We start from the raw sequence: 27,500 nt of genomic DNA on the forward strand, positions 1-27,500 counted from the left end.
CTTTGGCCTCCTCTTAATCCTGGTAACACAGCTGCCTGGATTACCAGCGCACCTTGACCTTGAGGGTTTGAATCCCCGGCTTCCCGGCACAAAGCTGTCAGCTGGTTCACCTGCCGCTGGGCTGATGGGAGATAAAGAGAGGAAACAGGGATGTGCACGCCGCCTGATACACGTCGCACATGCGCGACTCGTTTCATTTCAATAAAAGCTGTCGGTGCCTCTGATGATGTTAATGGCAGTTTGTCAGGTAAAGAAATACAGGAAAATATTCACTGTCTGTGAACTCAAAGCAAAAAGACGGGCAGAGGACGAGAATACCAGGACGAGAGTAACAGAGGACTAGAGAAACAGAGGACTAGAGCAACAGAGGACTAGAGTAACAGAGGACTAGAGAAACAGAGGACTAGAGCAACAGAGGACTAGAGTAACAGAGGACTAGAGTAACAGAGGACGAGAGTAACAGAGGACTAGAGAAACAGAGGACGAGAGTAACAGAGGATGAGAGTAACAGAGGACTAGAGTAACAGAGGACGAGAGTAACAGAGGACTAGAGAAACAGAGGACTAGAGTAACAGAGGATGAGAGTAACAGAGGACGAGAGTAACAGAGGACTAGAGTAACAGAGGACGAGAGTAACAGAGGACTAGAGTAACAGAGGACGAGAGTAACAGAGGACTAGAGAAACAGAGGACGAGAGTAACAGAGGATGAGAGTAACAGAGGACGAGAGTAACAGAGGACGAGAGTAACAGAGGACTAGAGTAACAGAGGACGAGAGTAACAGAGGACTAGAGAAACAGAGGACGAGAGTAACAGAGGATGAGAGTAATAGAGGACGAGAGTAACAGAGGACTAGAGTAACAGAGGATGAGAGTAACAGAGGATGAGAGTAACAGAGGACGAGAGTAACAGAGGACGAGAGAAACAGAGGACGAGAGTAACAGAGGACGAGAGTAACAGAGGACGAGAGTAACAGAGGACGAGAGTAACAGAGGACGAGAGAAACAGAGGACTAGAGTAACAGAGGATGAGAGTAACAGAGGATGAGAGTAACAGAGGACGAGAGTAACAGAGGACGAGAGAAACAGAGGACTAGAGTAACAGAGGATGAGAGTAACAGAGGACTAGAGTAACAGAGGATGAGAGTAACAGAGGACTAGAGTAACAGAGGATGAGAGTAACAGAGGACTAGAGTAACAGAGGACGAGAGTAACAGAGGATGAGAGTAACAGAGGACTAGAGTAACAGAGGACGAGAGTAACAGAGGATGAGAGTAACAGAGGATGAGAGTAACAGAGGACTAGAGTAACAGAGGACGAGAGTAACAGAGGATGAGAGTAACAGAGGACGAGAGTAACAGAGGACGAGAGTAACAGAGGATGAGAGTAACAGAGGACTAGAGTAACAGAGGACTAGAGTAACAGAGGATGAGAGTAACAGAGGACGAGAGTAACAGAGGACGAGAGTAACAGAGGACTAGAGTAACAGAGGATGAGAGTAACAGAGGACTAGAGTAACAGAGGACTAGAGTAACAGAGGATGAGAGTAACAGAGGACGAGAGTAATAGAGGACGAGAGTAACAGAGGACGAGAGTAACAGAGGACTAGAGTAACAGAGGACTAGAGTAACAGAGGACTAGAGTAACAGAGGACGAGAGTAATAGAGGACGAGAGTAACAGAGGACGAGAGTAACAGAGGACTAGAGTAACAGAGGACTAGAGTAACAGAGGGCATAGTTGAAAGAGGGGCCGTGACTGTCTTAAGCCGGTGCAGAAAGACTGTTTCCTGTTGGGCCGGGCAGTGATTTCCTGCCCTGTGATCGTCTCTTCCGTATGATTAGACTGATGTGTAGAGCACGCAGTCACATGACGGCTTGGCTCCGCGGCCGTCCGTCCGTGCACGCAAACGAGTCACACCGAGGAGTAACCACAGCGGGGTGTGGGGGCAGCTTTCATGTTAGCGGGGTTAGCATTAGCCCTCGCTTATGTACGGAGGACCCAAAAGATCAAAACACAGCAGCATTTCAGGAAAAACCTAAATTAATTCCCCCTAAATATTCCAAACCACTGCAGACACACACACACACACACACACACACACAGACAAGGCTGACAAACGAACATGTATGACATAATTAAACATACACACACATAGGCCGAGGCAGCCCGAGGGTCCATGTAATAAAATTAGCCCAAATTAGTGACCTCTTTTTCAGACCCTACACAATACCAGAGGGGGCCTACACTCACACGCACACACACACTCACACATGCACAGCTGACTCCTTTTGGCTGATATAGATGATTTGTAATGCTGGGACCATCTGTTGAAACGCTAAACTGGTTAGATAGAATAAAAGAAAAAGTCTAAACATAAAATAAACCATCTGCGTCTTCTGTTATTTAGAGTTGTTCTTGTTGGTGTTTCTAGACAATCACTGAATAGTGACTTTAAAATAAATATACTGAAAATAAAATAAATGTTTCAATAAATGCATTTATTCATGTTGCCTCTGTCTTTATCCTGCAGCAACATTTTCTGAGTGTAAATCACTTTCTACAGGTGAAAGGGATGTAAGTAAAAAAATAATCTCTTGAACATTTAAAAAGTTGGGGAAACCCCTGATGTGTGTGTGTGTGTGCATGTGTATGTGTGTGTGTGTGTGTGGGTAGGTTTTTCTGACATTTGTCAACACCCTGATGTTTTAATCTTTCCTGCCTGCAGGTATTAACAGATTATGAACGTTCTGCATGGCTTCACGCGCCGCATAAGGAGCCGTTTCACTTCATTCACAGAGGAGGTGAGACTGAGGCCAACAGGAGGAGGAGGAGGAGGAGGAGGAGGAGGAGGAGGAAGAAGAGGAGGAGTTAGAGCATTCTGAGTTTCCCCTGCAGTATCTGAACAGAAGACGATCATCACGACAATTCTACATTTTATAAATGTAAATTTCTACATTTGCCGCTGTTTATTAAGCAGATCAGAAACAGGAAACGTAGTCTTTACACGTGCTGCCCTCTAGTGGCCGAGCATGAAAACATCGGTCCACATCGTTAACAATCAAACGCGCGAGAACGTTTCTTGCGCCAGACGTTGGCGATTAGCCGTGGTTTCCATGACAACGCAGAACTAAACGAGGCAAATCAAAGAGGTAGAATCAAGACATATTTGTACGCTGGACACAGCAAGGAGTGTGCAGAAGTACAGCAGCAATAGGTCCTATAAATCCAGTTCAGAACTACAGACTCCAGGATCCAGTTTATCGGAGCGTCCATTAAACTGGGCTCTACGTCCTCAGCCGAGGTGTAATCGGCTCTTTCGGCGCCTCGCCTGGCTGCTGTGCAGCGGTGATCTTTCAGCGTGCCGGCACCCCGCTAACACCTCTCTGCAGCCCTTCAATTAGCAGTTTATTATTGCAGGGGCCCTCGGCTCTGCCCCCCCCCCCCCCCCCCCCCCACCCAGCTGCATGCCAACGGCTCCCAACAGTCCGAGCGGTTGTGTTTCTGGAGAGATGGTCGGCGAGTGCAGAGTGACACCTTTCAACGGCAGGCGGACACTTTTCTGAGATTCCAGGTGTTGCGTGTGTAGCGTATTCACATGCATCCTGAATACGCTCCTCTGTTCCGATTAGCAAACCAAAGTTACGGATCAGAATTTTAGACATGTCACCCATCCCTGCTAGCTAAATACGTGTCTGCCGATCGGTCGGTGAGGTCATTGGACATTCAGACCTCTAGTAATGAGGTAAAAAGCTGCAGCTCGAGCCTCTCAAGCCTAAATCAATTAAATAAAAACATTAAAAGTTGTCTTTGTTAGCCTGCTTTTCACAAATGTGACCAATGGGGTCCGTTCCTGTCCCATCAGGTCAAAGGTCACGCCGGGACGAGCGCGCCGGGACAAAGACTGAAGATGTCATTAAAACGATCAGAGTTCCTGCCAGGAACGCCCCCCAACCTTTGACCTATACAGGATTGTTACTCTTGTTCCCAGGATAAACAGACAAAAAAACCAAGTGACTCTGAACAGGTCGTTGTAGCCGCAGATATCTCTCACCTTCCGCCGTGTGTGTGTGCGCGCGCGCGTGTGTGTGTGCGTGCGTGCGTGTGCGCCTCTCCCCTCCTGCCGATGGGCAGCTGGTTAGATATTGTTAGGCTTCCATTTGCCATTTACATTTTCTCTGCTTGACATAATTGAGGAATGGATGCTCTTATGAAAATTAAACTCTCCGTCCTGCCGGGTTACTGTAACCCTGTTAAAATGTAATGAGATTCTTTATGCGTCGTCTTGTGATTTTTTTATTCAATAGAATATCAGTATGACTAATTCCCCAGGCCCAAATGTGGACTGGGACACGGCGTTATTGATAGGCCAGTGCATAAGTGGTCTCTGTTGGCCGGCCTCTAATGGCCTAATAATGCATTATAGCGGCATCGGCGGGCCGGCGGCCTCGGTGCTTATTGTCGTTATTGAAAACACCTGAGCGGCCATTCATCAAGGTTCACTCACCGAGGCCCATCCGTTCATTAGCCTGTCAGTAAACATCTTTATTTGGTTTTTGGCTGCCGATACTGAACGTGTCGGGCAGCTCGCTGACTTCTGAGCAGCGAAGAACACCTGAGGACGTTTGGACCTGGCTGCTGTGTTTCCACGACAACAGGGCAGATGACAGGGCGAATTAGTTCCTGGAACCGGGTTTTTTTTATAAGGGGTGGGGGGGGGGGGGGGGGGGGGGTCACTCACCCTGCATATTTGTCTTCCACAGTGATCTGTGTGGGTACGAGAGAGGGCAGAGCCCAGAACCTGTCTGGGCCGGTGTAGCCGCCACGGACGGCTAACGAAGACGGATGGTTCGGAGGAGAGACGATCAACCTCGTCCACTCCCTCTTTAGTTAAAAAGCAAATCATCACCGCAGGCGGGCGGATTAACATATTCATAAATATGAACCTTTTCAGCAAAGCAGCGTTGTAACTGATAAACACGTCGCCTAATTAAGGGAAACGCCCGAACGTGGTTTCAGCGTTAGCGCTGACTCATCAACACCCTCATTAGTGGCAGATTTATATTAATTCACGTTTGTCTGGTTTTGTCGCCATCTTGAAAACGTCATTAATGCTTCAGCTTCGTTTATTCACTGTGACTTTAAACTTTAATGAGTTTGGTTGGTTTTAAAAAATGAACAGATTGTTTTAATTGTCTCGTGATGCATTGAGATTTGAATGAATGACAAAACGGGAAAAAAAAGAAACCATCATGTAGGTTTGATTTTTACATTCAAATAAATAAAGACATCTACGTCACTTTGAAGGCTTTATTAGTTATTTACTCTCTCAGCTCCCAGGCAACAAAAAAACAATCAAACCGCAAACAAGAAAAACGTGTTTTCACATCGGCCCAAACTGGGATGCATAATTTATAAATTCCTGGACATTTGTAGCACATTTAGACAATTTAATGAATAAATTAGGCAGGATTGTGAAAATCAGCAGCGTCGGACGCGGCGCCCCGACACAAATACGGACTAATATGGTTGCAAACGGCAGGGACGATTAATCTGGGGGGAAACTACGACAAATTGAGCAGATGAGCAAAAAGTTTCGGGACTTAATTCCGATTAAAAAAGAAAAGGCAGCGTGTTTTATCGCTCTGGATTCTAATCTGGTAAATGGCCTAAAAATCAAACGCTGCCATCGGTGGCTTTTAGTTGGTTCCACATAAACGATGCGGGCGACTTCGGCCTCATTGTGGTGAAGAATTTGCTGACTTGTGGCCCAGAGAGACGAATGATGTGCGGCTTCATCAGTTTATCAGCGGCTCCGCAAAAAAAAAAAAAAAAAAAAGAAGCAGATGTCTTATCGGAATCACTGTTTGTTTGGGGTTTTTTGGGGGGTCTTAATCGAGTTTTTCCTCTAACAAATGGCAGCAACTGACGCAAAAGCTTTTAAAAAAGTCATATTCATTTATCTTATCACATATTTGCTGCTTTTACGGTAACGTCTGGTTTTCAGAGGGTCTGATTTACAGGAAAAGACGCATCAGATGCGCAGAGACGGCTGACAGGGTGGAGTGAGATAACTGAGGACACAGGACATTTCTGCTGAGCTTCTCTGCCCTGAAGAATGTCAGTCATCTTGGTTCCTTTGCCATAACCATGTGGTCACGGTGCATCCAGACTGATGCTGGGGTTCAGGGAACGGGGTTTCCACAGAGTGGAGGGAGTCACACCTTCAGGACATGGAAGGAAAAAGCTGTGAGTTCACCAGGCTGAAGCTGCAGTTTCATAGGAGGAGCAGAAGGCTCCTGCATCCACCTGTGTGGGTGGGTGGATGAAGGGTGGATGATGGATGATGGATGGATGATGATGGGGGATGGATGGATGGATGGATGGATGGATGGATGGATGGATGGATGGATGGATGATGGATGGATGATGATGGGGGATGGATGGATGGATGGATGGATGGATGGATGGATGATGGATGGATGATGGATGGATGGATGGATGGTGGATGATGGATGATGGATGGATGGATGGATGGATGATGATGGGGGATGGATGGATGGATGGATGAAGGGTGGATGGATGGATGGATGATGCATGGATGGATAGATGATGGATGGATGGATGGATGGATGATGATGGGGGATGGATGGATGGATGGATGGATGGATGGATGGATGGATGGATGGATGATGGATGGATGGATGAATGATTGGATGGATGGATGAAGCTGTAGGCCCCACTCACTCCACGCTCAGGGGGAATGAGATGGTTAATTGTCTTCCTGATTGTCTTGGTTCCTTCTGAACCACCTTCATCCTGGCATTTGTCTAAATTCCGTCCAGAACTGAGGGAACTTTTTCCAGATGATCACTAAACTTACTTTGCTAATTTAAATCCAGATCTTAGACTCCATTTAAGTAAAACGAGCTCAGTGTTCCCTTACATTTAGCTCCGTCTTGGTCATGGTGGGAGCTGTAAATATCGCTGTGGACAGTTCTGTTGAACTAAAGTTCAGACATCCTCATGTTCCGGCCGTTACCAACACAACGAGCAGAATTTAGGAGACGTAACTGGTTACAGAAAGAAGGGCCGTGTGTCCGAGGCCACACACGACTGTAGAACTGATGTCGCTGACACTTTAATGAGGGCAGTTCTTCTCCCTCCAGCTCAGGACACACAGGTCAGATTCATGGAAGCTAAAATTCCAGGAAAATAAACGCATCTCTCCTCGTCTGAGAGTGGGCGGAGCCACGCATGTCTGTCAGTGTCCGTCAGGCCCAGCGACCTCAGACCAAACACAAACAGGCAGAACCACCATGTGATGCACAAACGGCCACGTTAACCCTGGAAAAGTCTGAACATCCTGAGCTTGTTTATGAAGACGAAAGTGTGTTTTCAGTGAACAACAGCACCGAGAGCGGAAACAGCTGTTAGTCTTCTAGAAGGTGGTAAAAGCTGTCCACAAATAGATTAAATATATGAGTGTGGAAAATTGATATTTCATGAAGCTTTCACATGTTCACTAGTGCAATAACTTAAATAAAGCAAGCCATTTTAATTAAAGAAGCCCTCATGCACAATGCATAAATATAATTTTGTATACTTATGGCCAGCAGAAAAGCATACGAAAAGAGCAAATTATTATTTCTATCCACCCCATAAACTAAAGATAAAGTAACCTATTATTATTATTATTATTATTATTATTATTATTATTATTATTATTATTATTATTATTATCATCATCATTATTAATATTATTATTATTATCATTATTATTATTATTATTATTATTATTGTCAGTGATTTAACGGTGTTTTTCCATTTCTGACCTCTAGGGGGCAATAAGAGCGCGAAAACCATCGTGACCTTTGAGATGTTCAGGACAAACGCGCATAAATCTGACAGAGCTCTGAAGAAGAGAAGACAGAAGCATCAAATATGTGTTTATGCACTCTTTTGTGTGAAAAGATATTTTTCATTTTGTTTAAACTAGGCTGAACATCTCAAAATAGGAATTAAATAACACCTATTTTTAGCTACATTTCAGATTAAATGCATCATTCTCACCTGCTCTTGGCATTAAACTGAGCAAAATTCAATTGTCCAGTCTGTCAGAGGTGCCAACACATTTTTCGAAGCATTTCAAGACAAATAAGAGCTGTTAAGTGACCTTGTTTGGCAGCGGCAGCATGGCAGCGGCAGCATGGCGGCGGCGCCGGCAGCGATGGCGGAGGCAGGCAGCTCTCTTGGCAGAGCGAGACTGAGTGAAGCCTTCTCGACAGTGTTCGTCATCCCGGGCCGAGGCCCCTTGAGAACTTCTGAATGAGTAAAATGATTTGATTATGTTGAGGCTAATGACGGGGGGCATTCTTAGATCCATCTCCAGGGTTTTTCTTTGCTTCTGCCCCTGATTCAGCGTCCTGTCAGCAGCTTGTTAGACGGCTCCTCGCTGCCACGCTTTCAACTGGCAGATGAACGCTGAGAGACAAACGACAGAGAGGCAATAAGAAGAAAGGCAAGCACGGAGAAAGGTTCCAGTCCCGTCATCCGGAAAACAAAGCTAATCGGAAAACAAAGCTTTTCGCTGCGGTGGCGAGTTTCAGCGAAGCACAATAATGTGCGTGAAGATGAGAGTGGCCGTACGTGATTATTTGTGCGTAATCGAAACATACTCGATGTGCAATCACATCTAATCAGCTCAGGATCCGGAGGGCATTTTAAAGAGTGAAACAGATATTTCTGCGCTGGCGAACGGGCCAACACGGAGCCCAGTGTCATCTCTGAGAGACGTCGGATAAACTGGAAAAGCTGTTGACATTAAAGGGAATTAAAATTCTGCTTATTTTGGATCAAAGGAAGGATCCCACAGCTAAAAACCTCTCTAATCTGATCGGTTTTTCTAATAGAATGTGGTCAGGCCTGGCTAATTCATTCCCATTAAAGTTCAATCACAATTAAGGAGTTTTTGTCTATAATTTGTAAAATACATAAGTAACATAACCCATAAGATTTATAGTCAGAAACATCTCTTCATAGGACAGTAAAGTAGGAGCTGCATTTGTTCAGGTGACCTCCTGGGATCTGACACATCCTGATTTCATTACAGAAGAACAAAGACAACAGAGCTGCAGGCTGGCGTCCACGTGTTTCAGGCCATCGTGACAAAAACGCACAACAATGCTAATTAGCGTTGCCGCGGCAGGCATCAATCCAGACCATATGGAGACGAACACGGAGGAACGAGCTCGGCGCGGCATCACGCTCAGGACAAAGCTGCTGACTGACTGACAGCGACCTCCTTGTCCTGCACGTCAACACAACAAAGAGTTGACAAGCAGCTGCGCCCCCCCCGCCCCCCAGAAAAACCCCAAACAAATTACTGTAAAGAAAAGTAAATTACATCAGGGCGGATACGAAGAGGATTCACTTCGGTTCTAACAGACGCTCGGCCTTCTGGGAGTTTGCTGAATGGTCACGGGGGGTCACTGTGATTATGTTTCGCTCTGAAGGTGATGTGTGTAATAATCTGCGTGTTTGGGTGACGTGTGTATTCGCCCACGTGTACAAGGCTCAGTCAGATGATGTCAGTGGACTTGTTATCGGAGGTAATAACAGGATTACAGTCGTCCCATTGATCCCATCATCAATCAGGCAGAAAGACACGTTTTATCGCAAATGTTGCTGCACTTTAAATAACTGTCATGCAAGACACAAACAGATAACACCAAAATCACAACACAACGAGAGCTTGTTTCGGTAGCCCCCCCCCCCCTGTTTTTAAAAGGAATTACGTTTGTCGCACAAATCTTTATTTTAGGACGACTGTGGACCTGAATCCTGTCTCTGATGAGGCGATGCTGAGCATTCACCTGTTGCTACTTTTCCGATTTAACAAATATTCCTGACAGAAATGGAGCGGCCGTCATCGGCGGTTCCTCGCCTCACCTGTCTGCAGCTGCAGGTGACGTCGGACAAACCTGGAAGACAGATGAGAAAAAGGGACAGAGTGGAAAAAGAAGCATTTCCCCGCTTTCAGAGATTCCCCATCTGCCCTGCCCCCCACCCCCCCCACCTTCTAATCACATTACCCGAGAAAACTTTTACTTATGGCTAATGGAATTCACTTAAAATTGAACTGCTGGGGGGGCAAAAGCAGATTTGCATTGATCCAAATATGTATAGAGCCAAAGTCAGTCTATCTATTCTGTGAGGGAATTAAAGGCCGCTAAGCCTATAGAGCCAGACTGTATAATCCTATGTTAAAAGATCGATACTGGCTGGAACCCACAGGCTTTCAGTGTTGTGTGTCGGCTCCAGTCGAATCACGCCATCGTGCGCCTCTGCCTGGGAGCCCTCAGCAGCCTGCGGCCGCTCACCTCGGCTCCTCGTAAAGGTGGCGCACGTGTTTTCGAAGGTACCAAGGGTTGTGCAATCTGACCTTTGACGGCGCACAAATAAACCCAGCTGCCCCTCATTTATTTACTCTGCTCATTGTAAATAATTACAATCAGACAACAAATACTGATATGGTTGGCTAATACCGTAGCTAACCTGTGAAATCGCTGATATATTTGAAATGTTCGGACAGCATCAAAGGAAGGTTTTACATTTCATGACACAAATTTAAACTTTTTTCATACAGTATCTGTTACACTCAGGATGGTCAAGAGGTGACTCAGAGAAACCAGCAGTGACAAAGAAAATCGGCCTTTTAACACGCGGAAACCTTGAGCAGGACCAGACTTTATAACTTTAGCTTGTTGATGCCACGCCAGTTGACAATTCTCTTGCCCAATCACCATCGTGCAGAGTGTTTGCTCCGCCCTTTTAGCCCGCCCGTTAGCTCGTAGCAGCGAGCAACCGGTCACTGAAACAGGAGAGTGGGGACCTAAAAAAAACAACCTGTTTAAGTCTCCAGTTGGGAGGTGATTGTTAGCATCTCTGGGATGTGATGGTTTGTCCAGAGAGTTCGGTTTTGTCGTGTAAATTAATCAGTAATGGGTTCTTTGAGAACTTCAAGTTGTTCAGGGTTGGTTGGTGCTGCTCTGTCTTCACATACAGCCAGATACGGTATACTAGCTGGTACTTAAACCAGCAGCCTTCCATTTTCACACTAGCGTTGCTTCAGAAAAGTGTGTTTTTCCTTTTTACGTTGATCGTTGAATCGGAAGATTGGCTAAGTGGTCCGGCTAATCAGATCACAAGGTTTTAACTGAGCGACATTGATCAGCTGAGGGAAAAGATTCCTCCTGGCAGTCCATCAATCTCATCCATATTCACTCCCCCTAAAACATCTCCACAGACCCCCCTCCCAACTCCGCCCAGACGGACCTCGAGAATGTGCTAAACGACCTCACACACTGACAGCATGGCCACACACACACACCCGTTAGTGACCTCATTGATGGGCCGAGCCCTGCCAATACCGGCGCACATGGATGCACGCGGCCACACCGGCTCATCAGCCAGGAGGTCACGGTGAACCCCATCATCATCACGGCGACCACGATGGGCCGTGGCAGCAGCGCGCCAATGACATTGCTAAATCTGATGACTAAGAAAATCCAAATATGAGATTAGTCCTTCTGACTATCCGGCCCCTAAGTGCCACTCCACACAAATGGGGCCCTAAGAAGATAATAACCGTACAATTGCTTTTATAGGGAGGGAGTTATTCAATTACAAGCCCCTGGAGCGAAAGGATGCCATAACTGCAGCGCGGCAGGATGAGGACGGGAGAGCGGCGCCATAAAGAGCAGCTAAAAGTCATATTAGCACAGAGTCGAAAACTGTTGTTTCCATTTCTGAGGATAAAAACACTCCAGTCCCCCACCACAGCCATCTTCAGGAACAGTTCCTGGAACCAAAACAACAGGCTTGCTAACTGGGTTACACGGTAACGGTTCTGGTGGAAGCGGTTCCTGGCCAAGGTCAAACCACAGGTGGACTGACTGTCTTCACAGAAACAATCGTGACCTGATACAGGATCTTTCTACATAAAATGGTGATCGGGACATTTGTTGAGGTTGAAAGAACAACCTTAAACACCGTTAAAGACTGCTGATGGTGACTGTTGATGGTGACAGTTGATGGTGACTTTTGATGGTGACTGTTCATGGTGACTGTTCATGGTGACTTTTGATGGTGACAGTTGATAATGACAGTTGATAGTGACTGTTCATGGTGACTGTTCATGGTGACTGTGATGGTGACAGTTGATGGTGACAGTTGATGGTGACTTTTGATGGTGACCATTGATTGTGACTTCATGGTGACTGCTGATGGTGACTGTTCATGGTGACTGTGATGCTGACAGTTGATGGTGACTGTTGATGGTGACTGTGATGGTGACAGTTGATAATGACAGTTGATAGTGACTGTTGATGGTGACTGTGATGGTGACTCTTCATGGTGACAGTTGATGGTGACTTTTGATGGTGACTGCTGATGGTGACAGTTGATGGTGACTTTTGATTGTGACTGTGATGGTGACAGGTGATGGTGACTGTGATGGTGACTGTTGATGGTGACTGTGATGGTGACAGTTGATAATGACAGTTGATAGTGACTGTCCATGGTGACTGTGATGGTGACAGTTGATGGTGACTTTTGATGGTTACTGTTGATGGTGACTCTTAATGGTGACAGTTGATGGTGACAGTTGATGGTGACAGTTGATGGTGACTGTGATGGTGACTGTGATGGTGACTGTGATGGTGACAGTTGATGGTGACTTTTGATTGTGACTGTTGATGGTGACTGCTGATGGTGACTGATCATGGTGACTCTTCATGGTGACAGTTGATGGTGACAGTTGATGGTGACAGTTGATGGTGACTTTTGATGGTGACAGTTGATGGTGACAGTTGATGGTGACTTTTGATTGTGACTGTTGATGGTGACAGTTGATGGTGACTTTTGATGGTGACTGTGATGGTGACAGTTGATGGTGACTTTTGATGGTGACTGTGATGGTGACTGTTGATGGTGACTGTTGATGGTGACTCTTCATGGTGACAGTTGATGGTGACAGTTGATGGTGACAGTTGATGGTGACTTTTGATGGTGACTGTTGATGGTGACAGTTGATGGTGACTTTTGATTGTGACTGTGATGGTGACAGTTGATGGTGACTGTGATGGTGACTGTTGATGGTGACAGTTGATGGTGACTTTTGATTGTGACTGTGATGGTGACAGTTGATGGTGACTGTGATGGTGACAGTTGATGGTGACTGTGATGGTGACTGTGATGGTGACAGTTGATGGTGACTGTGATGGTGTGACTCTTCATGGTGACTCTTCATGGTGACAGTTGATGGTGACAGTTGATGGTGACAGTTGATGGTGACTGTGATGGTGACTGTTGATGGTGACTGTTGATGGTGACAGTTGATGGTGACTTTTGATGGTGACTGTGATGGTGACAGTTGATGGTGACAGTTGATGGTGACTTTTGATTGTGACTGTTGATGGTGACTGTTGATGGTGACTCTTCATGGTGACAGTTGATGGTGACAGTTGATGGTGACTGTGATGGTGACAGTTGATGGTGACTTTTGATTGTGACTGTTGATGGTGACTGTTGATGGTGACTGTTGATGGTGACTGTTGATGGTGACAGTTGATGGTGACTTTTGATGGTGACTGTGATGGTGACAGTTGATGGTGACTTTTGATTGTGACTGTTGATGGTGACTGTTGATGGTGACTCTTCATGGTGACTCTTCATGGTGACAGTTGATGGTGACTTTTGATTGTGACTGTTGATGGTGACTGTTGATGGTGACTGTTGATGGTGACTTTCAGGTATTTCAGGTATTGCTGATTAAGCAGAAGTTGTTGTGAGGCATCAGAGAGCTGAAACAGGAAAGTGTGGGAAACTTTGCTTCCAGCCTTTTCACCTATACGTTCCTAAATTAGCAGCTACGTGACTTAGCTGCAGAAAACCCCTATTCTGTGATTACTATGTCATAAAACAAGAATGGGGGGTCCACCCATTCATCCTGCAGAACAATAGCTGGATGCTGCCCTGTTTTCTGAGTAAATAAAGCCCTGATTCAGCAGCGAGGACAGAGACGGTCTTTCTGAGTCAAAGATATTTGAGATAATGAGGTAAAATGAAGATGTATTGAAGGTGGGATTTAGTGTAATAAAATGTGCAGATAAATTTCAACGTGCTTTGAGACTGTGGGGTTTTGGAAGAATGTTCAAAATTCTCCAGGAATATGTATTTTTCACTCTCTGAAATTAATGTAGTCCCATGATCTCTGCCTATTTTCTCTTCTCCTCTCTCTCTACCCAGCCCCCCCATCAGCAGGAGGGTCCCCCTACATGAGCCTGGTCCTGCTCAAGGTTTCTTCCTGTTAAAGGGGAGTTTTTCCTTGCCACTGTTGCTTGTTGGAGGTCAGGCCCTGGGATTCTGGAAAGCGCCTAGAGACAATTTTGATTGTAAAAGACGCTATATAAATAAAGATGGATTGATTGAAATTGGTCCCTCAGACTCTTGGTTTTTGTTCCCGTGATTCAATAATTCTTGCCCTGATTGCTTTCCGTACTGACTAAATTGTGAAGACTCATCTTATAGTTCCGACATGTTTGCGTGTGGTGTGAAGATGCATCCTCTCGTCGCTGTGTGAGCCAGTGGAAGTGTTGAAGGTGGCTCCAGCCTCCGTGTCAGCATGTATTTATGGATGCAGGCCAGCGGGGCCTATGTGATGTACGAGCCCTTGATAAGTGCAGAGGTGTGGAGCTCTCAGGACACGCTGGCCTGTTAGGCTGCTGGGGGATTAGGCTAAGCTAACTTTCTGTCATTTACAGTTTATCACAGCGTGACTGTTTCTGCCAGCCACCCCGGGCTCTCTCAGCAGCCGAAATTTTACGCAAATCCACTTACACGTCTTATCGACACGCACCGAGGCATGCGCCCAAATATGATACGTACATTTTCAACTAGGCCAATTAGGTCACGTATCAGTAGAACAGTTATGTAGCTAAAAAAAATCTAATTAGCCAGGACCTGAAACTGAGGAGCCACACACAGAAACAGTCATAAAACATTTTGTTTCTCTAACTTTTTCTGGTTTTCAGAATTTTATCTTTAGTCTTGTTCACGCTTGACTCAATGACCCCCCCACACACACACACACACACTCTCATCATTCTTTCTTTAGCCACAAGGCCTGGAGAGCTACAAGCATAGTAAGTAGCTAGCTAATTAGCTAATAACCTGCTAATCAAATCTGGAGCCATGAGCTCTTTGAAACTCCAGCCGGTCAATTAGCATCTGCGGCCGTCCTGATCTGATATTGAGGCAAACATCCCGACGTTTTCCATCCAAAGCTGCACCTTTAACATTCACAGAGCCCACTGATAACAAGTCTGCAGTCTGAAATGAAATGCCCCCCCACACACACACACACACACACACACACGCACACAGTCTTAAGAGTGCTCAGCTCTCCTCGCCTCCCCAATTAGGTCTCTAATTTGGCTAATGGAGCATTAATGGAGAAAGAGGCTGCTGAAGACCCAAGCTCAGCACAATGTCCTCCAAGCCAACGTCAAACCCACACACACACACACACACGCACGCACACACACACACACACACACACACACACACACACACAAACACACACACACACAGGTTACCCCGACCCCTCCACTCCAGCCCAATACAACACACAGATTAGATTCCACTAACAATAGTATCAGAATGCCCCTCTGAAGATAGGCTTGGCATCTTTAAACCAGACACACACACACACACACACGCACACACACACACACACACACACACACACACACACACACACACACACACACACACACACACAGGGCCTTTTCAGCACAAAAACATTTCCTGGCTGAAGATGCAGGTTCTCCTACTATAAAATTATAAATGCTACTCTAAAAAGATTTGAACTCATAACATCATCACATTTCAATACGAAACCATTCAAACTGTTCAAGGAAAAATGCAGCTGATGTCTATAAAGTATTATCTTAACTTTTAGGTTAATTATGATGAAATAATGAAATTACTAAATTAATTCAAAGGTCCTTTCGAAGATAGCTTTCACTTTGTACACACACACACACACACACACACACACACACACACACACACACAAACACTCATTAAAGCATGGGAACTACTGCAGCACTGTTGAGAGGAGGATCATCATGGCGCCATCACCCTGCTCCTTATCACACACACACACACGCACACACACACACACACACACACACACACACACACACACACACACACACACAAACATGGGTGGTCATGTACTGTATGTAGCGAACCCTGCGTGATGCCCTAAAAACGCCCTGTTTGGCTCCACTTTGACTGTGTCCTGTTCAGACATGGTGATTTTAGTGTATCAGTGTGTTTCAGATGTGTGTGTCTCAGCTATGAGGTCATCCTCCGACACAACATTTCAGCAGCATTAGCAAATATTGGCTGTGCGTCTGCGATAAAGCTCCCGTGATGCCTTGTTGGGCCGTGTCGGAGTTTCCGCAGCCTGACCGCTCTGGCGACAGCCATATCTGACGTTCTGACCCTTTTCAAGTCGGCCGCATGCACTTCCATCTCTCTCACACAAAAAATACACAAACACACACACTAAAGCAGATAGTGGCACTGCTTCAGTCTCCATGTTAACGATAAGGGGACCCCCAGAATAAAAAGGAGGGGTGTGTTAGGCTTCCATGGCACTCAAACTCAGTGTGTGTGAGTGTGAGTGTGTGTGTGTGTTTGTGTGCGTGTAGTCACTTATCTTGAACCCGGCTCCATAAACACGGCTGCGGCCTCTGCAGAGCCAGAGCCAAAGTCGCTCCAAGGCTCCAAGTCTGACACATCGCATCATGCTGCGTGCCACAGCCACCACTACCACCACCACCAGGGGCCAACGGGGCCAGATCGGCTCGTACCAGGTCGCATTAGGTCATATCTGATGATGTCATCAGCCGCCGACGTTAAACAGGATACAGGATCAATTAGATAGATAGATAGATAGATAGATAGATAGATAGATAGATAGATAGATAGATAGATAGATAGATAGATAGATAGATAGATAGATAGATTGATTGATTGATTGATTGATTGATTGATTGGTTGATTGACTGTTGAAACAGGACTTCAAAGCAAACAGTGTAAAATGATTAAACCTCTGAGGTATTTGGGGTTCACTCTCTCATCCATCCTCTAACATCTGCTCCTCTCATGTTTAACAACACTGACAGTGATGTTGTCATCTTATCACACGCGACATTCTTCTGGACGTATTTATTATGGTCTAGACTTACACAGAAGATTGCCGCCCATGTGGCCGCGCCGGCCTGCGTCTCAGACCAGGCTGTGATTGGCTGGTGCTGAGGCCAGAGAGGAGGACAGGACTCAGACCAAATACAGACCAGCGATCTGTTAGCATTCCTGATGCTGTCTGTTATCCCGCTGCCACACAAAGGAATTCTTCTTCTTCTGCAGCAGAAAGAGGAAGTGATTTGGCACACAACGGTATCACAAATATGTACACAGAGAGAATGTCACACAGATAAGGGACGCGGCACGAGAGGATGAAGAGCGGCACGCTCGGCATTGTGGAATGAAGAAAATGTTAATACCTTTTTTTGCTTTCTGAGAGGCTCAAGACCAAATGTGGTCAATTATTTATTATCTTTAGGTCCGGGAAGAGAAAAAGCTTCAGTGACATCACGGTTGAATCATCGTAGGGGGGTAAATCGGTGACACGACGGCTCTTTCTCACTCAAATTTCATCAGACGTTGCCTTGGTACAGGGTGTTTATTCAGGCTGCGTTTGGTGGTTTTAACAGGATGTCGATCGTCGGGCCTTCCTGTCTGGCCCAGCCGTGACAAAATGTGCGCAGCTCAAACAGCTCCACGCTTTTGAGAGGTCTGTGACAAAAGCACCAGAGTGGGGTGGGGGCGATGGCATCAGCGTCACCCAGTGTTGACACGGCCAGCTTTCTCTTCCTTCGTAAAACACCGGCCGTCAAGCACAACAACGGGTCGCTGCCACGCCAGGGGAAGAAGGATGCTGTCCGTCTCAGGCGGTTGTTTTGCTTGTGTCAGCTTTTACGGGTAAATGAGGAGATGTTAACTTCCTGTTCCTGCAGGACAGGACCACCCAGGGCTGGTGAAAGTAGCTCTCCGCCACAGAGGTGCAGAAGGCATTCCGTCTTCCTCCCTGGAGCGTGCTAATGTTCCAGGACGTATCCAAGGCCGATAGTTCGCGCTCTTCTTTCATCCCTCGTCTCTCAGGTTCTACTGCGACTGTTCTTCTCATCTCCGTGGTGACAAGACGCACATCAACAAGGTGTGAACAGATGATCCCAGTGCCGCCGGCAGCTTCTTGCTTAAGCGCGTCAGTTGTGTCCGTGGCACAAATCGCTGCACGGTCCATTTTAGCGTTCGTCAACACGGATCAAAACAGCGGTGCCTCTGTTGAGGGTGTAACTGCAGCCGTGGCTGGGGGGGGAATCCACAGGCTGAGGGCTTCAAAAGCCACACAAGAGCAGCTAAGCCCCGATGAAGAGAGGTTGTCATCTTGTGCCAGGCTGCACCTGTGCCGACTGGCCTGCGCCTCCACAGTCAGCGGGGAAAAGAGAGGAGCTTCGGAGGGATTTGGGTGAGAATGGAAACTCACTTTGCACCTCAACACTGTAAATACGCTGAATGGTTTGACAGCACCTTCAGTATCGGCCCCGGGGGCAGCGGAGGGAGATGAAGCCGCAGCTGCACAGATGTGCAGACAGTAGCTGGATGATCCTGGAGCTCAGATACACACGAGATTAGCTGCAGAATGTCACATGGATTTGGTCACGTCAGACATCGTTATTGGCCTCTGAGCAGCACAGTCAACCAGTTCAGAAGGCCTCATTTTCTTTCACGTTTAAGGTTAAAGTGGGATTTTCCACACACAAAAAGACATAAATTAAGGGGAAAACTCAAAGTTACAGGTTGATTCTTCGGTCCTGCCCACTTTTATTCGTTAAAATAATTAACATTTTTTTTCTAAAACCTTAATGAAATCCAAATTTCTGTCCTGTGCTAATGTCTGAACCTGCAAAGGTTCATGAAATCTTGAGAAGCCAGGTCACATATCCTTGAACAACTGAGTTCAAACCCACAATATTTATGCCTTAAAAAGTGTCTAAAAGCTGCAGCCTGATGTTCTTCGCCCTGCAGTTAACAGTAAGGCTGAATTTAACTGGCAACTTGTCATTTTGGGCACTTTGAAGCTTATGTGACAGACGTTTAGGCCTGTCAACGGCTCCCCAAAAAAAGTTTCTAATTTATTCAAATGTAAACAAACATCAATTCACGTGATTCCCTAATTTCTCCTGAATCCGATTGATTTATTCCACTGTGATGCCACTGAATGGGACAATAAGGAGACTGAAATCCTCGTGAACAGAAGCCACTTAAAGAGCCACTTTCATTCCTGGTGTTCTTGTGCATTAAGAAGACGGGAGGCAGATATATGTGGCACTAAAGGTGCAGGATGTTCTGCAGGAGAGTGTTTCACAGTCTGGTACAGCACACGTGTTTACACACACTTAAGCCCGACTGTATTTATGACTGACAGAGCGTCCTCACTCACGCTGCCAACCCCCTGCTGCAGCGCACACAAATCTGCACACGTCCCGACCAGCAGCCTCTCACACACTCACGCCCACACGCACACTTATTGATATCAAGAAAACCACATTTTGCGCATTTTTTTGTTTCCTCCCTTCACAAGTGCCTGACGCATTAGAGAAGCAGAACAGATCGAGCTCTCAGCGCCAGCTTTAATCCTGAGGTATCCAGCTCCAGAATGGTGTGTGTGTGTGTGTGTGTGTGTGTGTGTGTGTGACTCATGCAGAGTTCTGGTCCATTCGCCGCTGACGTACGCCTCTTACTGCAGAAGCAGGAGGTCAGCGGGTCATGTGACCCTTCTCTGGACAGGCCTGGAACAGATGTGAGGGCCAGGGAACTCACCCAGTTTGGGTCAGACGTCAGGGATCCATCAGAACCACAATCACGACCCGGCCCAGGTCAGGGTTCTCCTGTGTGTGGACACACTTTCACAGAACATTACAACCCATCAGAAATGGATGTGCAAGTTTATTTTCTGAAGAAACGGTGGTTCCAGATGTCTGTGTAAATTCTCAGTCATCCAGGTCATTGTATCCAAGGTAGTTTTCTCTGTCAACTGGACTGGGTTTCTTCTCTTGAAGACGTTTCGCCTTCTATCCAGAAGGCTTCTTCAGTTCTGAAATCGCTGGGGAGAGAGCTTGAGAATATATAGCCCCTGGACCATTTGCATGCTAATGATCTGGGTGGTCACCTGAGAGTCGTTAGCAGGGTCGTTGGTCGGGTCGTTGACCTAGTTTCTGTTGAGATGTCTCCCCTTTGTCTGCTGGGTCACATGGTGATGAGTCACTGGGTCTCTTGGAATGGTGTGAATGTTTGTTTTGCTGTTGGAAGGAGTGGAGGACTGCATTGTATGTGGGTGATAGGAAGTGCCTCAGGCCACCACCCCTGTTTAAGGATGGTTTCTCCAATTTAACATGGATAGCTTCCTTGACCCCCCTTTCGAACCAGCGGTCTTCTCTGGCCAGTATCCGTACTTGGCTGTCCTCGAAGGAGTGCCCACTCTCCTTTAAGTGTAAGTGGACTGCTGAATCCTGACCCGAAGAGGTGGCACGTCTGTGTTGTGCCATTCTTCTGTGTAGAGGTTGTTTGGTTTCCCCAATGTACAGTTCCTTGCATTTCTCCTGGCACTGTACAGCATAAACAACATTACTTTGTTTGGGTCTTGGTGTCTTGTCCTTTGGGTGTACTAACCTCTGTCTGAGAGTGTTGCTGGGTTTGAAATGAACCGGTATGTCGTGTTTCTGGAGGATCCTCCTAAACTTCTCCGAGACTCCAGACAGGTAGGGGATGGAAACGCTGCGGCGTTTGTTTCTCTCCTCCTCTCCTTTGCTGAGGTCTTGCTTTCTTGAGGTTTTGGTGAAGGCCCAGTCTGGGTAGCCACATGTTTTGAGAGCTGTCTTAATGTGGTTCTGTTCCTTCTTTCTGCCTTGGGATGTGGTGGGTATTTCTCTGGCCCGGTGTTGGAGAGTTCTGATCACTCCCAACTTGTGTTCCAGTGGGTGGTGAGAGTCAAACTGGAGGTACTGGTCGGTATGTGTAGGTTTTCTGTAGACTTCGATGGTGAGATTTCTGTCCTCAGTGATCTTGACTGCGCAGTCCAGAAAGGCCAGACTGTTTCCTTTTACCTCTTCCCGGGTGGTTCCAGATGTTTCCAAAATGTCGACGATGCCTCGACGTGCACACTGATGTGCACACTGAAAGACCACAGAAGTCCCAGAGGTCAGCCTCCCCCCCCTCTGATGGTTTAACCCCAAAACATTTGCACATATGAGAGCTGAAACAGATCCATGAAGCGGTGATGCTGGTCCCAGGAGGGAATCCAGTCAAACCAGATTCATTAGTTCTGATGACACTCAAAGTATCAGGACAAATCAAATTCAAGGCGTGACCTCCAGGGCTGCCGCCAATATTAGCAAAGATGCTAACGAGCCTTTGTTTAGCACCTTAACAATAATCTCACATTTGTTTCACACAACTGGACATTTGGGTCCAGCGAGAATGAGGACGGGGAGAAAAAGGCCGTGGAGAGGTTTGCTGAATAAAGTGGATGTGGACAGTTTGAGGAATGAAGGTGTTTATAATCTCCGCGGGAAACAAATGGAGGGCCAGACGAGTGCTAGCAAAGTACGTGATCGATCAAGGAGAGGGAGGGGAGATGGAGGGACCGTGTGAGCGAGAATAGGAGACGGAGGAGAGCGAAGGAGTCAGAGGGCTGGTGGGTGGGTGGGTGCAGATAAAGTCGAGCTCTGGAGGATTAACTTGTCTCGAGTGTGTTTCAGAGCCGGCGTGGTTGAGGGACAGGCACTCTGCTCCAGGGCTCTGGAAGTTCTCAGCAACATCCAGACGCCCTGTCTGCAATCCTCACACACACACACACACGTGCACACTCACACACACACACACAGACGCACACACACAAACATCACAATAACTCCTAAATATGCCTACATGTACACACAGTTGTTTGGTGGATTTCTGACCTCATTCTTGGCTCAACCTCCCTTTGAGGTCCATCAGCCATTCAGCTTTTTATTATGGGATAGAAATGATCTAAATCTGGGTTTGTGTTGGAACCAGGTACAGTCTAGTCTGCAATGCCCGCCTTATTGAATGAGTCCAAGTCATCTCAAAGGAACTAAAAGTCTTCCCAGATCAAGGAGAAAACCATCTAGCTGGAGCTCTTTAGCATCAGCAGCTAACGCAGCAGTTGGCTCATCACTCAGCCACGCTGAGAGCTCAAGAGGGAAACAATGAGCAGGGGACATAATTACAGCTCGTCCCTGGACCCTCCCGGACGGTCCAGAGACCAGCGCTGCCTTTAATCAGGCATCAACAGGAGTTAGTGGGCCTGTTTCACACTGTGACGCTTCTGCCGGGCCGCTCCGCTGGTGTGGCTGAGGAAGGTGACAGGACCCCCGTGTGAAAGTGCTGATAAAGAAAATCTTTTCCAGAATGTTCCTGCGTGGAGCTTCCCCAGAACCACTCACGCTGACAGAGCGATGCACGTCTGTCATCTGTCATCCACAACGTGACAGATTAGAAACGGATTAATTAAGTAACAAATTAGCTGGAAAAATCTGCTGAAATCTCTAAATTTTAATGATAATTAAGTCTCCAAATGGTTGCAGCTTCCTGTGTTTATACTTCCTGTGTTCATTTTTGTTATTTGTCATAGAATATAGAAATGCTGTAAATATACACTCCTCAAAACTATATATATTAATCAAAATGTCCCCATTTTATCCCCTTATGAGTGGACAAATCTCTAATCGCTGAAATTAAAAATATATTAAAATGTTAAATAAAATGTAAACAATTATTAAAGCTATAAAATGTCTTAATTTTAATTGATATGAACATAATATTATAATAATTATAATAAATTACAATAATTCACTCTTATTTTCCTCAGATATATTTGTTTTATTGCTCTGCTCCTGTTTTATTTAGGTTCCACTTGTTAAAGATTTTAGTGCCTCAAATATAATGTAAAAGTAAAAAGTAAAAAGTAGTTTAACTGGAAATTTACTAGGGGTTTATATTATTCTTGATTTGGTGATTTATCAGTAATATTCAGCTCATATTTCAGTAGGTGAAACATTTCTGGACAGAAATTATTTTTAAGCACTAAAACTAATGAGAAGTTAATTTTCTATTTTCTCCTCCGTGTATTTATGCGCAATTTTCTAAATATATTTTAAAGTTGCTCTTTATTTCATCCCTTTATTGAGGCTGAAGTCAGTAATAAACTGCTTTTATCCGTCTGTTTTTATTCTCTCTTTTCTCTCCAAAAGGGAATAAAACCTCTGGAGCGATGCCCACCAGCTCCTCCAGCAGCATCTTCACTCCCCTCCTCTTCCTCGGCGGCGGCTGTTAGCCTTATTGTGGCTGTGATTTGTCATTTGGGGACAGACTTGGCCGCGGGTGGGTGGGGGGGGGGGGACATTTGCCTTTGTGTCAGTCTGGTGTTGAGCTCTGGTGAAAAGGCAACAGAGACGAGGCAATGAGCTAAGTGATGCTTCGCTCTTTGCCTGCTCCAGGACGACACGCGGAAACTGTCAGGAAGTCCGGCGGCGCAACGCCGCCATGGACTCAATGTGGATAAAACCAACAAAACAAACAATACGCTCAGCAGCAGCGCAGGCTCACACACACACACACACACACACACACACACACACACACACACACACACACACAGGCAGTCCGTCAGCCTGAGTTGACGCTGACAGGCCGCTCTTTTGTCCATCATTCACCTGCAGACAAGAGCACAAACAAGGGAGGGTGGGTGGGGGTGGGGTGGAGGGGGAGATAAAAGCCCACCCCTCGCCCGCCGTAATCCAATTACAGGTCTGCAAATTTGATTGGCGCCCCAGGAGTGTGCCTTCAGCTGTCCGTCATTAGCGACTGGGGAACAGAAGGGGTGTGTGTGTGTGTGTGTGTGTGTGTGTGTGTGTGTGTGTGTGTGTGTGTGTGTGTGTGTGTGCGTGCGAGAGAGAGGCAGAGAGAAAAAGCAGGACTTTCACTTCATCTCTCCCGCCTGCAGACGTCTCCTCCGTCTCCGGACGTCCGTGTCCCGCACGCGTCTCCCTGCTGGGGGCCGTCAGACAGAAAAAGGTGCTTATAAAACATCTGTGGCCTCATCACATTCCTGCAGATTCCCACAGCAGATAAACAGCCCCCCAACCCCCCCCCCCCCCCCCAGACGAAAGGCGTAAGGGTCAAATATAAGAAACGTGGCAGCCTTTAGCATCCTGACAGTCTCACATCAGCTTTATTTCTGCAGGGAGCACAAACAACAGTTTGGAAAAAGGGATCTTTTAGATCAGTAATTTACACGTCAGTGCCGCCCCTTCCTCACAAAAGCTATTTTATCCATCGTTAAAATCCAACACAGACACATGTGGAGGTTCCTGAAGCCTGCTGTGACATCCCTGGATAGACCGGTCACCAGTACTGACTGTTGGACCATGTCTGTGCTGTAGTGAACAGACTGTGATCACATGACAGGCCCGTCCTCCGGTGTGACCGGTCAAAACGTTCACTTATTTAAGATACCCTCAGATTAGGGAACCGTCCAGCTGACCAATTAACTGGAGTTTTACAGGATAGTATAAGGACTTCAAATAACTTTCCTTGTTGTCCGTCTTTGCTTTGATCTAAACGTGCCAACATGAAAGCTGGAGCTGTGCGACTGGCCGCGGCGAGGCTCCGCGCTCAGAGACGCCGGCCATATCAGCGCGGAGCCTCGAATCTACCGGAGGAAGATGAGTGAGGAAGTCACAGACATGCCGCGAGGCTTATCTTTTATTGGCTGGCTCCTCCATCAAAGCTTATCTTTATTGGCTGGCTCCTCCCGAGAACAGCCTCTAACGCTGTGGCGTTGGGGGGGGGGGCACTGCCAGTACGACTGGGACCGCCGCTGATAGCTCTATCAACAGTGTGGGAAAAACATACATGCCTGTTTCCACCTACAGAGCACAGACAGAGTTCCTACTGTCTGTGCTTTTCCTCTCACAGGCTCCGCCCACCCCCTCACCCCCACCGCCACCATCTTTGACCTCCTTTCACACACCTACTTCAGCTGATGGAGGTGAAATTTCACTGCTGTAAAAAGCCCAGCAGGCCTTCTCTTGTCACCACCACGAACACAAAAGGCCTCTCGTTTGGCCGTTCTGGGGCACCGAGGAGGCGAGACAACGTCGTTGACGTGCTTGGATGGAGTTTTATGGCATCTTAGCTGATGAATTTACGCTGGAGATGACGTCAATCGGCCGTTTCCTCCTCTCTCGTCACCTGTTGCATCATAGAGCGCGTGCGTGTGTGCGTGTGTGTGTGTGTACCTACCAGCAGAACAAGACGCTGTTGTTCTCAACACTTTCCTCCTGGAGTCGGCTTTATCAGCCTGATAAACAGCAGATCTGCAGCAGGAACTGCTGTTCGCAGGCATCACACACTTTTATCCCTCGCAGGAAGGCCGATAAACGACCCCGACGGACCACGAACGATAACCAGCGTTTGAAGCTGCACCAGGAAACGGCTGAAAACACAAACACCTGTTTAGGTCAACATCACCAGCGAGCGGCACCAGGTATCCACGGCCCGGCAGCGGTTCTGGTTTGGATTTCTCACCTATGAAGAGGCGGCGGGAGCACGATGAAGAAGATTTCAGAGGTGATTCCGAGAGGAAAAGCTCTTCACCAGATGATCGGTTTCTATCTGCCGCATCGTCTTTGTCACTCAGCTCTCAGCAGGGGGGCCCATAGCCCCCAACCCACAATCCACCTTATCAGCCTCCACCACAACGCCACTCCAACAACAACCCCCTCCACCACCGCACCCTCCTTCCAAAAACCACTGACGTCCACCGTGTTTCCTGATAAGTGTGTATTCGCTGTGTATTTTTAAGAGCGCGGCCCCTCTTCGTCTCCACGCCCTCCATGACATCAGCTGGCCAAAAAGGGGAAGCGTGCCTGCAGGGCTGGCCTGTGGTTGCCGTAACAACAGCATCATCCATCCCAAGAGATGGAGAACTGGAGTCTTATCGCTGTGAAAAGCTTTTAAAAAGAAGGAAAAACCCAGTAGAGCTGTGTGAAGCACAGCCTGATGGGTAATTAAGTTGAACCAGAATCCATCTCTGTCGTTTATGAGCAGATCCTGGAGTAACTCATTAGCAACCAGTCAGCTTAAGTCAGCCTGAATCAGCAAAGGCTAATTTACTCATGCAGACGCAATAGTCAAGCCTTCCCTATGAATGTAAACAAAATCATTTAATAATAATAATTTAAAGTTAATCAATAAAGTCAATGTCTACTAAGTAGTTAGGAGGCCCTTGCTAATTAGCCACTATGCTCATTTCAGTTAACTGCTCTTTAAATGTATCGTTGTTAATCAGACAATTGTATAAATAGTATAGTAGTCAATAAAATATTAACATGGAAGCAGAACTAAACAACCAAAAGGACTCTTAAAATTTAAATAAAAGTGTTCAAATCATCGATGAAGAGAGCCACCTGCACTGATGGACAGATCTCTCCCTTCACTCAAAATATACACACTCAACGATTTGGATATTTTTTTGTGGTTTTGTTTTATTTTACCTTTTCCTTTCTGCTGTTGCACTATTAAATAACCTTATTGAGGATTTCAAGTTGGGGGAGAAACGTACAGACTGCAGCAATGAAAACCTGCAAGAGCAACAATTCTAATGAATTATCACATGACTAAATGAGTAATGTGTCATTACAATGGAATGATTCCCCAAAGCTAAGTACAAAACTATAGTGTTTTTCATGCTGATAATTACCTGGACAGGTTAAACTGCGCCATCCCAGGTTGCAACACATGGTGCAGCCATGTGGAATCGGCCGGAGTTTTGTCATCATCACCACTGGAGACCCAAGAGTCTCTGTGGAGTTAAGAGTCTGGTGGGTCAGCGGGTCACAGTGGAGGGCCCGAAGGCACCGGGACAGGCCGTCTGTCTGTTAGCTAATCCTCAGGAGTGTGCCCATGCACGCACACACACACACACACATGATTGAATGTGTGTGAGAGCTCAGATATGACAAACATGCTCAGATTTATGGCAATACAAACATAATTTCCGCGTGTGTGTGTGTGTGTGTGTGTGTGTGTGTGTGTGTGTGTGTGTGTGTGTGTGTGTGTGCGTGGTGACCATTGCCATGTTTACTGCTGCAGCGGCTGCAGACAGGGAAGGAGTGTGGGGTCAAAGGTCACGGAGAAACAGAAGTCCTCTCCTCTACAGCATCTATCTTTCATCACTCCATCATTCTACAGCTTTCCCCCCCCCTCAGCAGCTAAAAG

The 27,500-nt window shown here is 46.6% G+C and overlaps 2 long non-coding RNA genes across 2 annotated transcripts; both read right to left on the reverse strand.

Moving 5' to 3' along the window:
• Window positions 1–5,294: 5,294 nt before the first annotated feature.
• On the reverse strand, window positions 5,295–12,879 carry LOC115250537 (uncharacterized). Its single transcript, XR_003889112.1, has 3 exons — window positions 9,872–12,879; window positions 8,173–8,480; window positions 5,295–6,220 (listed from the first exon to the last, which is right to left on the reverse strand). It is a non-coding gene; the product is annotated as an uncharacterized lncRNA (long non-coding RNA).
• Window positions 12,880–13,234: 355 nt separating this feature from the next.
• LOC115250530 (uncharacterized) lies at window positions 13,235–26,100 on the reverse strand. The gene is made up of 4 exons (XR_003889102.1): window positions 25,809–26,100; window positions 25,524–25,716; window positions 17,321–17,495; window positions 13,235–16,962 (listed from the first exon to the last, which is right to left on the reverse strand). It is a non-coding gene; the product is annotated as an uncharacterized lncRNA (long non-coding RNA).
• Window positions 26,101–27,500: the final 1,400 nt, after the last annotated feature.

The sequence above is a fragment of the Takifugu rubripes genome, chromosome 7, assembly GCF_901000725.2.
Source record: "Takifugu rubripes chromosome 7, fTakRub1.2, whole genome shotgun sequence".
NCBI lineage: Eukaryota > Metazoa > Chordata > Actinopteri > Tetraodontiformes > Tetraodontidae > Takifugu > Takifugu rubripes.